This window comes from Crinia signifera, chromosome 7, assembly GCF_055691185.1.
Source record: "Crinia signifera chromosome 7, ASM5569118v1, whole genome shotgun sequence".
In the NCBI taxonomy this organism is placed as follows: domain Eukaryota; kingdom Metazoa; phylum Chordata; class Amphibia; order Anura; family Myobatrachidae; genus Crinia; species Crinia signifera.
This window is the reverse complement of record NC_139223.1, coordinates 29,652,911-29,665,422: the sequence shown is the minus strand read 5'-3', so window position 1 is coordinate 29,665,422 and position 12,512 is coordinate 29,652,911. Positions and strand designations below refer to the sequence as shown.

General features: G+C 50.1%; 1 pseudogene; it reads right to left on the bottom strand.

The window, feature by feature from the left end:
• Positions 1–328: 328 nt before the first annotated feature.
• Positions 329–6,835, bottom strand: LOC146021128 (WD repeat-containing protein 90-like; annotated as a pseudogene).
• Positions 6,836–12,512: the final 5,677 nt, after the last annotated feature.

The following is a 12,512-nucleotide window of genomic DNA, read 5'->3' as shown; positions in this document are numbered from 1 at the left end:
GATCACTTGCTATCTCTCACATGTGTGATGCATTGGGGTGGTGTGGTGGGGTGTCCCACGCCCTGAACCTAATGATTAGAATATTAGGGACCTACCAGATGAGGTTAGCTGGATGTGGTGGGTCGGCCTATAATTTCAGCCGAAATGACACAAAGAACCTCACTTTTACTTGATGTTAAATTGCTAAATAATTACATATCTAATTATTAATGTGTTTCCGTGTGTGGCACTACAAGTCTCAGCATGAGAGCACCTTTCATTACTTCTAATTAGGTTTTTCAGTCTAGGCCCGGGCCATAGTTATGACCCTGGCTAAATCGCTGTCTGGTCAGCTGGCAAAGGCTACAAGAACAGCTACAGCATGGGAAGTTTTCAGGAACACCTGGAGGAAGAACAGGGATGAAAGCATGAGACTACAGGAGTAGTGGAGGGCAGGAGCTGGGAGAACGGAGGCAGAGTTATAGCCGGTGCCATCCCAGTATAGCAGTACCTGCTTCTGTGCCAGGCTATAGAACAGAACCTCCTTCTGTATCCCAAATCCTGTGTACACCACCGTGCCCGGCTGCCACGGGCAGAACGCTGCCAGGGTGGGAATGGGGGACTCCGCTTCCTGCATGACAAAACAAACTTTAGGCAACTGCATCAGATGTAAGGACGCAGGACTACAAACAACGGTAACATGTATCAGATAATGAGACGTACAGGCGACACGCGTGACATCAGCATATAATGCTACAGGCCAAGTGTATAATACAGCACTCTGATAGTACATGTGTAACTGCACCTGGTGTATATATACCATGCAATGCGGTCTCCAGCCGCAGTCTCACCACTCACCTTTTCATTGTCTGGAGCTGGGAAACTCAACCAATCCAAGAGTTCGCACTTGTCTTTTAGCCAATCAGAGGCCCAGACACTTACACGCCTGTCCAAACTGGCCGCCAACCAGATCTCTCCTCCCTGCAGGCCTAGTTCCTCAGGCTTTAAAAGATAGAAACATAAGTAACTGTCATATTCCATCGCCCCCTAGCTGTAACATCTGAGATGTGCACCAGGTAATACAAGTGTGCAAAGACAGTACAGGCTGCAGTCTGACAGCCCATTTGGTACCTTTCTAGGTGAGCACTGGATGGTGGTGATGGGGGAACCCTTGTGGTCACTCAGTATCCGGATAGTCATTCCTGTACGCGGGCTGCTGATGGCCATCAGTCCATCCTTCCCGCCGGACAGCAGTACGTCACCTGTATAAAAGTATGGCCGTCACTGACACAAGAACCATAGCCAGAGACACGTGGATGGGCCCAGCAGTCACTAACCAGTCCGGGAGAAGGCAATGGCGGTCACGGCACAAGGGTGAGGATGAATCTTCATCTCCATCTCAGTCTTAGACACACTGAAGATTCGGATTGTCCCATCGCTGTAACCGGCGGCGATCCTCTGCCCGGTGCTGGCATGGCGGCTCCAGTCCAGACACAAGCAGCTCTGTGACATAAGGAGTATACCATGCTGTAATAGCAGTAACCTTACACCGGGCACGGCAGATCCCCGAGCAGGAGATGTACAATGGGGCTGGTGGTACCTGGTTGAGGACTTGGAACTGAAGAAGCAGCTCGCAGCTATGGAGGGACCAGACCCGGACGCTGCCATCTTCCCCGCATGTCGCACAGTGCGTCTCCCCCGGACCCACCACCAAATCCGTCACCTACAGAGACAGACAATTCTCTGTTCTAAGAAGGGACCAAGTAGTTACCAAACTATGGGGCCATTTATCAACGAGTGATAAAACCCGCTGTGTATAGAACTAAGTGCGTATCATAAATGGGGCTCCAGCCAATCAGCTCACAAATGTCATTTTTCAACCACATAACAGTTAGGAGCTGATTGGCTGGAACACAATGAGTCTGATCACTGGTTGATAAATGAGCCCCTATGGATGAATTTGCTCTCCCAGAATAATGTGTCTGTACCTTGTTCCTATGACCACTGATGAGTCGGATGCTGCTATTCTCCACCCAGTTGATGTACCATAACGTGCTAGCTGTGGTACCCACGATACCCATCTCCAGGGCATCGTCAAAGGTCGCACTGACAACGGCGCCATCTAGTGTCATCTCTTGTTCCATTAGGACAGACGAGGAGCTACAGAGAAGCAATAAATCACAGTCCAACAGAAATAATGGAAAACATTTCCTTGCACAAAGCAACCAGGCGTACAGCACGGCAGATTGTACCATTCACGTGGGGGGGGATCACTGGTGTGCAGAGTGCACCCATCACCGTTACAGAGTGGCAGCAGTTACTCTCCTAACTCCTTACTCTCATGGTAAATTCCTACAGAGAGATCCAGTTCATTGCCCTGTCCTGCATGCTCCAAGCCTTCCATTGCTGCGTTTGGTGGCGCGTCGCAGTCACACAAAAACTCCCGTACCTGGCCTCGGACCCCTTCTCTCTCAGCTCCTGCACGGCAGCCACAGACCACAGCCTTATCCTGCGAGTGTTACTACCAGTCACCAGCCTGTTGCCTCTGCACAGCAGAACACCTTGGGGCAGATAGAAATAAAATAATTATCCTGTTGTGAAATGAACTCAGTTCTTGCCAGAGAGCTGAAGGAGCTGGCACTCACCGATCTCCCCCTGGTCCGCTTCCCACGTCATAAAGCATCGGTGAGTCTGGGCATCCCACACGCACACCTGCCCTGTGCTGCAGCCCGTATACAGCAGAGAGGTGGGGTTTTAGGTGAGGGACGTCAGCTCTGCCGAGCCAACCTCATCCGGTACCGCGGCTCTGTATAACTGAGATAAGACAGGGATGCATCAATGGGTCTGTGGCTACACTTGGGACCGACACGATCTCCCAGTTCCACAGTGAGCAGACACAAGTAAGAGAGTTCATTACAGAGGCCCTTACTAGAGTAGACAGCAGGACTTCACCAATCACATATTCTGTAGCTTTTGCTGTCCAATGGGAAAGCTCGCTTACCTTCAGCTGAGATGATGTCCCATTTTCCTCTAGGCGACAGAAATTTACAGCAGCGGTGCCGACACAAGCCAAAGTATTGGCATGTGTCGGGTTAAAGGCGACCGCGTGCACAGGCTGGATCATCTTACTACTGGCAAACAGCTCCGGTGCTCCACAGTGCAAGCTTCCCATCCCGGAAATCTCCTGCCAGACAAAAACACTGATTTACGGGAGAACTCCACCAAGTGCCAACAAATGCTGCCCAGACCGCCACCGCCATTGATGGACCGGCCAGAAACAAAGGAGGGACAGTCATTTTATTTTATTGTATGTATGTTTATTTGAAGGGATTTCAAATAAAAGGCGAAAGAGCAACCATTAAAGGCCTAATTCAGACCTGTACGCTAGGCTGGGTTCCCTCATAGCCTAGTGACCAGGTCAGCGCCAAATGATCGGAAGATTCCTCCCCCCCTTCGGTAATAAAACTCAGTCAGAACTGTGAGTGTGTTTAGCGTATAAATCTAGTACGCTGAACAAAAACATCCATGTGGCGGTAATCGCCGGCCTGTCACATTTATATGGAACCCAGAGGTCAATAGTAGATTTCAGGAAATGCTGCGGATCCAGATCACAGAGAATAAACGCCATCTTCCCTTCCGCAGTTTTAGTGCTGACAATGGTGGGAGTCTAAACAATATATAGTACTTATGGTTCAGTGAGAACGTAATGCCTCATACAGATGGTTCCATGTGGTCTATTTTTCGATTTTATTCTGCTTATATAATCAAAACCGAATCGTAATCGAACGGAAATCAAAACACATGAGATTCCGATGTGGCCCCGCAACATCGATATCAAATAGAAAAATAACCTGTGCAGACAAACCTATATAGTACAGATCTGTCCGATATAGTCCAAATCCAATGTGATTGCCTTGCTGTGCGAGTCGATCCAGATCGGATCGGGATCGAATAGCAAGGCAATCGCACCTTGTGTGCACCTAGGGTGGCCAATCCCGGGATCGGCGGGATCCCGGGATTTGGCCTAAAAAACGCCGGGATTTGAATCCCGGAATTGGATCTTCCAATCCCGGGATTTCGGGATTATATGCGCATGCGCATATCTAATGCCGGGCAGCGTCTGAGCGAGTGCTCAGACGCTACCCAGGAGTTCCTGATCCCCAGACTGCAGTCTGGAGCTGGTATGGGCAGTACGACCTGCGCAGCGTGACCTCTGACCATCACGCTGCGCAGGTCGGACTGCCCATACCTGCTCCAGAATCATCTCTGACCTGGACCGGACCTGGCAGCGTCGGCCGCCCGCTCTGCTGCCCGCCCGCTGGACCGGACCTGGCAGCGTCGGCCGCCCGCTCTGCTGCCCGCCCGCCCGCTGGACCGGACCTGGCAGCGTCAACCGTCGGCTCTGCTGCTGCTGCTGCTACCGCCGCCGACGCCTCCCGCTCCTGTCTGCCCTGCTCCTGGCCGCCGGTGTAAGTAAATGAATGTGCGGGGCGGCTGAAGCAGGGGGTGGACTGGGCTTCTTGTTTTATTGTAGCGTGTTTTTTTGGCCTAAACTGATTTAGAGATGCCAATCCCGGGATTGAGCATTTTTCAATCCTGATTCCCGGGATTGAAAAAATGCCCCGGGATTGGCATCCCTATGTGCACCCATTAAGAAACATGTGACAGCTGGATGACCAATGACTAATCTCCAATGAGCTGCATACTGACCGACAGTGACGAGAAGCCGGTCATCCCGGGAGAAGCTCATGGCCTGCACCTCCGTCTGGTGATACTGCAGGATTTTCTTACAGATGCCTTCTTGTGTGTCCCAGATTCTAATCTGGCACAGAGAACACCCATCTCCCGAGCCCGATGAGGACGCCAGAATCTAGGCAGAAATAATACACAAGGCTACAGTGCTCAGAACATAATAATAATGTTATTTATATAGAGCTCTTTCTCCAATGGGGCTCAAGGCGCTTAACAGATCGAATGAATGTAGTACAGTACAGGAACAATGAAGTACAGAAAAGCTTTTCATAAACTCCAGAGAGCATGGAGATTCTTAAGGGAATTAAGTAAATGCTTGAGTAAACAGGAAAGTCTTGAATCTGTTTTGTGAAAGGATTCTAGAGTGGGGGCCTCTCTAACTGTGCGGGGAAGTGAGTTCCATAGAGTCAGAGCCACATGGCTAAAAGCAGGTGAATTATGGGAGATTCTAGATACTGCTAAAAGTCCTTCATCTACAGATCGCAGTAATCGGGTGGGACAGTATGGAATCAGAAGCTGCTGCAGGTACCTCGGGCCTTGGTCATGTTGGGCTTTGAAACTCAGTAGGTTTATCTTGAAGATGATTCGTCCAGGTAAAGTCAGTGGAGGGAGTAGAGAATGGGAGTTATGTGGCTAGAACGGGGCTGGTTGGGGCAATAGAAGTAAGAGTGAGGCAATATAATGGTGCGAAAGAAATCTTGTGAGATTTACTGATGCACATAAATGACAAGAAGGGAACAGTTGGGCCATACTCACCATGGCATCACGAGTCAGTGCCAGGGTAGAGATCTCCTCGGGGTGTCCCAACCAGTGTCGCTGCATCCCAGAATGCAGATCCTCCACCACAATCACACAGCCGCACGTGTACGCAAAGAACCCTGCACAGTACACGGCAATCACTGACCATCCCATTCACGTCCTATCACCGCCATTAACAATGATCACACCCTCAGGGTGGGAGTTCTATTGAAGATGGAATGTTGCCCGTAGCAACAAATCAGATTCTCTCTCTGTGAGAGATATGCAAAATATCCGCTAAATACGCCAGCGTCACTCACATTTGTTATATAAATTCAAATAAAAATGTTGTGTAAAGAAAGATTATATTTCCTGTGTAAGGTAAATTTAAAAAAGAGGAGATTGCAGTCATTTGAGCTACTGTGACATCACTGTGCTTAAACTAGTGAGTGTCTTTGCAAAGCCTCGGGACACACTAGCAGTGCATGTTGGCCAGGTCTCACAGAATCCCAAGTAAAATAATCAGCACCACCTGTGGATCTTATAAAATGTGTCAGTCAGCAATGAATACACCTGTGCCTCGACATGGATATATGGAAAACATGTACTGTCAGTTTGTCCTGAGGACTGGATTGGAGAAGCACAGCCCAGGTGTATGGAGCAACCATGGAGCATTTCTGCAGTGCAAGTCCAGCAAGGGGTCAGTCAGTGAGTGTGGCGCACGTCTCTCTGCCAGGGGGCAGTAACAGGAAGCATGCATATTATATATCGCAGTAACGCAGCCTTTCATATACACTGTCACACAGTGGCTGCAGTGTACAGTATAAGACATGTGGAGCCGAGGCTATGTATATATCATGTACCTGTATCTGGGTTCCACGCCATGTTCCCTCTGCCGTTACCATTGTACCCAATGACTGCTTTCAGCTGCAACATTTCCTGGCCGGGCGGAGGTGGGCACATTCCCTGTACAATACACAAGGTGCACTGACATCAATTCACCAGCCAATCAACGCCTGTCATTTTTCAAACGTAGCTGATTGGCTGGTGCATTACCACCTCCTACTCTGTCTCCACTTTATCCCTGCACCAGGCGTAATACATCTGCCCCACTGTGAGCTTCTTACCTTTGCCAAGCAGGGGGCTTTGAAACGAGGGTTGAAATGAGTGTAAGCATCAGGACGGGGCGTCTCCTGCCTCACATCTAATGAAGGAACACAGGAGATAAGATTATATAGAATGTGCGCACAAACTGGGGAGTATGGAGGACAAGGACGTCCATAGTCCGCTCAGCAATCAGCCGTCTCTGACAGGTGCTTAGCGCGCACTCATCTCCGCATACAGGGAACATGCATTGCTCTGCACAACAGCACCGTTGGGTTACGGTGATTCTGTCTGACAATGTTGGGTTCATCATTACCTTCTCCCTGACTGCTGCTGATAGTCCTGGAACCCCAGGGCAGCTTGGACCTATTGGGCTGGCTCTCTATAATGATCAGAGATGACTGCCCATCACTTTCCAGTGGATCTCGCAATTCCACCTCTTCCACCACAGATTCTGCGTGCGCAGCTCCGGCCGCCACCGCGTCCCCATCATCAGACTCTGAAAGGAGCCCTGCAAGCAGCGAGATAGGAGGACAGCAATGAAAGAGTGCAAAGATGATATCTCACAGGGGTGTTCTATACCGCACCATACCATATTACAGCGATAGTTCCTCTCACCTGCATAACCTGTATGCTGCACTGGGCTGATATCAAGGCGCGGAGGGGAGGAGATACAAGGACGAGGAGCTGTGCCCCTTGGCACTCCGCTAGAGATGAATGTGGAATCTCTCCTCTGATCTACGGGACCTGTTACGGGAAAACCAGATTAGGTTCATGGGGTGCGGCCAAATCACCTGCAGCCAGTAATCACCACTGTACTGATCCACTTACCAGTGCTGGAATGGATGGCAGAGGGTAAAGGACCATTTACACTCAACTGGCGGGCAAACGTTGAACCTCCACCAGGGATGAAGCTAGTAAAATAAAATAAAAATTGTCTTTTAGTATATAAGTAAAGAAAAACTAGCAGGCTAATAACAATTAAAAGTTACCAAAAACACACATACAAAATAAAAGGAGCACATAAATAAAAAAAAATATTACCTTCTAACTGGAACATCGGGGGCCGCTTCGAAGTCCCAAATAAAAATGGCGTCCCCAGCAGTGATCACACTCTGCTGATCTGGGGAGAAGTCGGCTTGCTGCACAGGTTCCGAGTGTCCGATGAACACCTGAAAGGGGGGAGGAGCCAAGATACAGGGACGTGAATGCACAGATGCATCATGGGAGGACGATAAACCATAGCAACCACAGAATGACACCACAAAGAGGAGAAACCAGACAGCGTTATTTGGTCACGTTACCTGTGGGCGGGCGATTCCAGCCAGACTATAGTTCCAGACTTTTATCATTCGGTCCCCAGCAGTCAGCAGGAAGCGGTTGTCTTCACTCACTGCCAGGGTGTAGCAGTGCTGTTTATGTACTTGTGTCACCTGAGGAAGATCAGAGGTGTCACCTACATGTGGAACATCACCACAACAACGGTTTTACCAAACACCTGTAAATCTGTTTTTTTATTTACCCAACACTGACATGCGGATAGACAGATGTACCACCTGAGTCTGCTGCTTCTGAGATATTCAAAATGTAAATTGGTACTCTTTACCTAGAACGGCGCCCACGATTGAAATCGTGGTCATCGCGGGTAAAAATCGCGGTGATCGCGGTAATCGCGGGCATCGCGGGTAAAATTGGATGGTCGCGATGCCCGCGATGACCGCGATCACCGCGATTTTCCCATAGGGAACAATGTTAAAAAAGGCTGATTGACCGCGATTTCACTGTTAAATGGCTCAATTGACCCGATTTGGCCATATTAACCCTGAATTAGGCCCAATTAACCCTTAAATGTCCCCAACAATTTTTAACGCCACCCCACGATCCACGCCAACCCGAAGCGTGGCGAGCCCGCGAGGGGCGGCGGTACGCGTCCTCCGACCTTTTCATGCCCTACTATCCACGTCGGCGTGGTGTGGGAATATAATAGTGTGGCGAGCGCAGCGAGCCACCGAGCCCGAAGCGTGGCGAGCGCAGCGAGCCCCGCGAGGGGACGCGGATACCTTCACAGGTAGACGCGTCCCCTCGCGGGCTTCACAGGTGTCCGGGTCGCCACGGACACCTGTGAAGCCCGCGAGGGGACGCGTATAACTGTGAAGGTATCCGCGTCCCCTCGCGGGGCTCGCTGCGCTCGCCACGCTTCGGGCTCGGTGGCTCGCTGCGCTCGCCACACTATTATATTCTCACACCACGCCGACGTGGATAGTAGGGCATGAAAAGGTCGTAGGACGCGTACCGCCGCCCCTCGCGGGCTCGCTGCGCTCGCCACGCTTCGGGTTCGCGTGGATCGTGGGGTGGCGTTAAAAATTTTTGGGGACATTTAAGGGTTAATGGGCTCTGTGGCCCATTTAACATTGATTCCTATGGCAAAATCGGGTTGATTGAGCCATTTAACACTAAAATCGGGTCCATCGCGACTTTTAACATTGTTCCCTATGGGAAATCGTGAGCATCGCGTTGCGGGCATCGCGGGTACGTTTATGGCCGGCCGCGACGCGACCGACGCGATTTTTCAGGTTTAACATGGTTTTCAATGGGAAAATCGCGGGCATCGCGTCGGTCGCGTCGCGGGCAGGCATAAATGTACCCGCGATGCCCGCGACGGGCGCCGTTCTAGGTAAAGAGTACCTGTAAATTTGTATTTATTACGATCATTTACCGTTGGTCTCCTGGCGAAACGCGTAACCTGCTGCAGTGATTATGTAGACCAAAGTGCTAAATCTGGTGTTTTATGGTCTAGAACCCTCACCTCTCTGGTGAGACGTCCGGTCTTAGGATCCAGCCACAAGATCTTGTTGCCGGAAGTGGAGACCAGCAAGTGATAGGGGCGAAGCGGGCTGAATGCGAGGCTCAGGGCACAGTCCAGCTTAGTGCTGCCTAGATCCAGGATGCTGACATCAATGCGCAGGAGCTGAAGGAACAAGAACAACAAGTGACGAGGAGGCAGAGAGAACCGGCTCTTCCAAGAGAGCTCCTGCTACAGAAGAGGAGGACGAGGTGTACTGGGGTCAGAGGGCAGACACTAAACTGGGCTTAAGGCCAATGTTCTAGAAGTACCTCATCTAATGACCGGCCGTGCATGACAGTCACGGTGTACTCGATAGGTCCAACGAACGCCAGGAGACATCCGTCCATGCTCAGCGACAGAGACTGGGGCCCCTGCTTGGAGTTCTTGCACACCACGTTACCTGCGCATTAGACAGTGTTTAGACCTTTGCGGTCCGACAGAAGAGAATGGAACAGAAGGAATAGGGTACGTGAAGGAGAGGGGTGAAGAGAAGCATTTGGATGATCAAGAAGGATTCCGGCTTCACAGCACTGGGGCAATGTGACGGGTCACATGTATTGCGCTGTGTAATATGTGAGCATCCATCTAGCTATGATGTCATCACTCACCAAGCACCCGCAGAACATGCTGTTCCTGGTGTCCGATGCTGTAGAGAGCCAGAGATCCCGCAGTGCAGGCACTGTACATCAGCCCGCCATCAGGAGAGAAGAGAAGGCCAGTAATGGCACCTCGGTGCTGCCTGGTGTACAAACAGATCAATAGAAAATACTGTCATGATGGGAGTGACTGACAGCCGCCCGTCATCTGCTCTGCTACAGGATGTAATGAAGGGTCTCCCGCTGAGCACCAGTGACAATACGGGGTCTTTTCGGGAAAGTACATTTCTATTAAACATAGGACAAATATTGGGGATGATTCTGGTCTACTCCCAATTGTGCGAGTTCGGCCCCGTCCCGGTGCTCTGGGGACCGCGCTTGTGCATGGTCTATTATGCGCATGTGCCGCCCCCTTTGCGGATGGATTCGGTGACTTACATAGTCGCCGAGCTGTATGCAAGCTCGCAAGTTTGCAGCTTACCAAGCCAACCTGAATGGGGCCCATTGTACCAGGAGCCACACTTCTTCATACATGGGATAGAAGCAGTATCAGTGCACATAATGGTGCGGGTACCGCGTCCCCTCCATAACGAGCCTTCTTACATCCACCCCGTTGTCACTTCCATCCAGCACAGCTACACCCCGGCCAGAGAACCGGCTAGGAGTGAGAAAGCCGCACTTACTTGTGTTCCTGCTGCATAGTGGTAGTCGTCACATCAAAGTAACTCACCACCCCGCTGCTGAAGCCGCAGGCCAGGGCCTGCCGGGCAGGGTGAAAGGTCACAGTGCACGGAGTCTCCTCATTGGCTGTGAAGTCATACAGCTGCAAACACACACAAGAGCAGAGAATAAATTGTACACTTTGCGGATACATAAGAGAGACCTTTTATCAGAGACAATGGACCAAGGGGTAGAACGCTTTCTCCAGGGCATTGTCACTTTAACCAATAGGATTGTGCTATTTGGGTGGAGAACCTGCTTTCTTTCAGGGTAACAGCACATTTTACTAGCATAATATTAGGGCAACATACATTGGGTCCACCACTAAAGGTCATGGATGGAAGGTTGACACAAGCATAAGACCGACAGTGTCTAGGACCACATGGGCTTTTCACAAATACCATCTACAAAGTTGCCGGCATGTTCTGTGAGCGCAATGATACAAACCGTCACACAATCCATTTTAATTCCAGGTTGTGAAGCAACAAAAATATAAAAAAAAATTCCAGGGGCGTGAACACTTTTGCAAGGCACTGTAGCAACTGAATTGGTGTATTTGGCATTAGAAAGATACAGTCATGTGACCCACTGTACAATTACCTACAGTCAGTTATTATTACTAATACTATATTATATGAGAAAACAGGCGCTGCCCATAAGCACACGGGCGCTGCCCATAAGCACACGGGCGCTGCCCATAAGCACACGGGCGCGGCCCATAAGCACACGGGCGCGGCCCATAAGCACACGGGCGCGGCCCATAAGCACACGGGCGCTGTCCATAAGCACACGGGCGCGGCCCATAAGCACACAGGCCCGGTCCATAAGCACACAGGCCCTGTCCATAAGCACACAGGCGCTGTCCATAAGCACACAGGTGCTTTCCATAAGCACACAGGCGCTGTCCATAAGCACACAGGCGCTGCCCATAAGCACACATGTGTCCGCCAAACACCCAATACTCAGTCAGTGCACCTTCAGTTTCTGTTACTACAATGCCAGTGGAAATAGCCATTGAGTCGCTATTATCTCAGCGTTTCATCCACAGACATGAATGATCTGCTGCTATCTCATAATAAAAGGGGAAACAATTCTAAATAAATAGGAGGAGAAGGCTGGGTCCATTACTGACGCATACCTCCCAAAATGACCCATTCCAGGAGGTACAAAATGCTCTGTATCTGGACTTCCTAGCCAGCGACATTTGCAGCCACAGCACAGCCCAAAGTGCCAAGAGGGGTGGCACACCAACTGTCAGTGAGTCCCTGGCTGTAGTCAGTGTTTGGAGTGACAGTTGATCTAGCTCCCCTATAGAATTTTGGACTGTGCTGCAGCTGCACATCTGCAGCTGGCAAGGAAAACCAGGAAAAGAGCATTTTGTCCCTCCTGAAATGGGTCATGTTGGAAGGTATGCTGACGGGAAATAGTTTTTTTTATTTGGTGAATTTCAACTAATTATATCTAAATAGGGTGATAATACATTCTATATTGCACCAATTTTAATCACTGTTTGAAATTACCTAGATATCATCAGTGGCATAAATAACACATAACAATCAGCCTGTGATGTCACAATCAACATGTGATGTCACAATGCCCAGTGTAAGCAGAGAACACCTCTGGCTACAATCTGCTGGACTCATTTGCTGCCTTGGACTGAACCAGGAAGCATCATATACAACGTGCTGGAAACAGACCCTTATTATTGGAGTATATTCAGCAATCAGAGCCACCACAGACCACAATCAGTGCTATAAAGAACAGGACACTGAATAAGA